This window comes from Galeopterus variegatus, unplaced genomic scaffold (assembly GCF_000696425.1).
Source record: "Galeopterus variegatus unplaced genomic scaffold, G_variegatus-3.0.2 Scaffold5941, whole genome shotgun sequence".
In the NCBI taxonomy this organism is placed as follows: domain Eukaryota; kingdom Metazoa; phylum Chordata; class Mammalia; order Dermoptera; family Cynocephalidae; genus Galeopterus; species Galeopterus variegatus.
Window position 1 is genome coordinate 77,893 of NW_007732052.1, and position 2,803 is coordinate 80,695.

At 41.6% G+C, this 2,803-nt stretch overlaps 1 protein-coding gene across 1 annotated transcript in view; it reads right to left on the reverse strand.

Annotated features, from left to right (window-relative positions):
- LOC103605618 (proprotein convertase subtilisin/kexin type 5-like) overlaps positions 1-2,803 on the reverse strand; it is a gene marked incomplete at its 5' end in the record, with an annotated part of 106,289 nt that overhangs the window by 66,089 nt on the left and 37,397 nt on the right. The window lies entirely within an intron of this gene.

The window sequence follows — 2,803 nt, forward strand, 5'->3', positions numbered from 1 at the left end:
TTGAATGTTCAGAGTCTTGCCGAGCATTTGCTGTAAATATCCTCAGGTGTTCCTTGTTACTGCTTAGTGTAAGTTGTGTACGGGCACCCAGGTGTCCAGGGTTGTGGACTTAAGTATAAAAGACTAACAGCTCCGATCCACAGTGCTGCTCAGAACTCTCAGAGAAGCTACTAGGATTGTTGCTCCTAGATCTGAATAAAACCCATTCATTTTTCTATACCTACGGTTCCCAGAACCTTTTTTTTTTAACCTAGCTCACAGACCTGCGTGTGCAGGGTTTGTAACCCAATCTGTGCAGCAGACTCGAGGGGTCTTTAAGCCCTAGCTTTACAGCCCCAAGGAAGAGAGGGATAAAGGTTTCCTAGGACATTGGCTTGAACAGCTGAATGGTGCTGTGTTTGGAGCCATACGAGTATAACTCAAAAGCAGCAGTTGTTGGGAATACCAGTGGATGATAACAGCACATTGGCAGTGCTCGATATGTTTGCTGAATTGAAGGTTGTCCACCTCCTCATTTTAAGGGTGAGTAAACTGAGCCCCAAGGAACCTTGGTTACTTGTCCAATGACATACGCAGCAAATGCAGATTTGGGAACTTCTGTTCTTATTAATTCCAACTGATTTCCTCTGTCTCCTCTGCACTGCCCTTATTTAAGATTACATATCCTTGCTTAATAAAAATATTCACACTCCTACTCTAAAATACCATGTTATTCAGGCTTAGTATGCTATTCAAGATCATCGACCCCTCTATTGGTTAGCAGAAGCCCACATCACATTTTCAGCTAAAGAATGTCTGTCCAGGGGCCGCCCCGTGGCTCACTTGGGAGAGCGTGGTGCTGACAGCACCAAGTCAAGAGTTAAGAGATCCCCTTACCGGTCATCTTTTTTTAAAAAAAAAAAAAAAAAAAGGAATGTCTGTCTAGGCCACAGGCTTTGGGATATTTCAGCTGGGACTTGTGCCAACAGTTCACCCAAATCATGCAACTAAGAGCCCTCCATCCCCCACATAAGGGGACCCCAGGATATTTAATTGTTGCAGTTTTCATTTTAAGACTTTGAATCTCTGATCTATTCAGGAAATTGTGCCAAAACCAAACTGCCTAGAGCAAAACAGAACAATCCTTTGGATACTGAAATAAGTGTCTGGAGAAGTCGAAGGGATGCAGTCCCACCGAAATCATATTTTTTATTACCTCTCCATTCAGACAGACAGGGAAGGTTAGAGCAAGCATGACCTTTCATTTCCTGACTGCTTCGGTGCGTTGCACATTCTCAGCATCCAAGGAAACTCTCCAACCAAATATGTTGTTGGAAAAAAGGAAAACCAAGGCAACATACATTGATTTCCCTTGCCCTTACACAGAAACAAGACTTCTGAAAACCAGAATGAATTCCCTAACAGGACATATTTTCTGGTCATTACTTTTTTTCCCAAATTGCTGGCTTGTGTAAACAAACCAGGGCTTGTGTAAACAAATTCTGTTATCTGAGGGGGAAAAAAATCTAAGAGGCATTCTGTGTGATTCTTTTTTTTTTTTTTTTTAAAAAGAGTTGCTCATATTTTTAAAAAGATATTTTGAAAGGCTCTGCCTATTCATCATCAGGCATATTTTAAGGAAGTGATGTTTTCTTTTGTGTATCTTCAAGTTGCTATAGCAACCAGATCACTTTCTGCTCATTAATCAGGAGATGTCAGCTAGAGAATCTGTCCTCTCCCCCTAGGTTTGGAGCCTCTGCCTATTGCTCTACCTTTTAAAACATCACAGATTTTGGAAGTAGCTATCTTCTGAAATGTTTCTCTTGATCTGAGAGTTGCGCTGTGTTCACTGTATTATTTATCGTTACACATTTTCTCCTCTGTGTTATTTGATGGCTTCTATGGAACACTATGTACGTTTCAATTACTCCTTTCTCTGTACTTCTGTGCATTTATTGCTCACAGCAATGGGAGGTTTTGCTAAGTGTCCAGCGTTGTATGGTTGGTTATACAAGGGTACTTCAAACAGTTCATGGAAAAATGGAATTAAGAGATAATATGAATCCTTCCATGAACATTTTGAAGACCCCTTGTACAGAAAGCCTTCCACCTGCTCTCCTTATGTATGTGCTGGCCAGAAATGCCAGGTAGTTAAAAATGGAGTTTTGGGGCCGGCCCGGTGGCGCACTGCTACAGTGCGCCGCTTGGGAGCACAGCGGCGCTCCCGCCACGGGTTCGGATCCCACATACAGACCGGCCGCTCACTGGCTGAGCGAGGTGCGGGCGCAATACCGAGGGTTGCGATCCCGTTGCTGGTCCCGGTCCGGTACGGGCGCAACACTCAGGGTTGCGATCTGTTGCCGGTCACGAAAAAAGACAAAAAGGAAAAAAAAAATGGAGTTTTGTTTCCTTTTACATTCTTTTAAAGCTTCTCCTCCTTAATTTTTATAAGTAACACTTGGAACTGCTGAAACATGCTGAGTGATCAGCACAATTCTTAATCACTTGTTAGCCTGAGGGATTTAGCAACCATCTTTCCTGGGGTATATACATCCCTCTGAATGTAATTGTACCTTGGTATCCATAGAAGATTGGATCCAGGAAAACCCACAGATACCAAAATTCATGGATGCTCAAGTTGCTGATATAGAATGATGTAGTATTTGCATATGACCTACGTACATCCTCCTATATACTTTAAATCATCTCTAGATTACTTATAATACCTAATACAGTATAAATCTTATGTAAATAGTTATACTGTTTTTTAATTTGTATTTTTTATTGTTTTTTTTTTTTTTCCTTTTTGTCTTTTTCCGTGTCC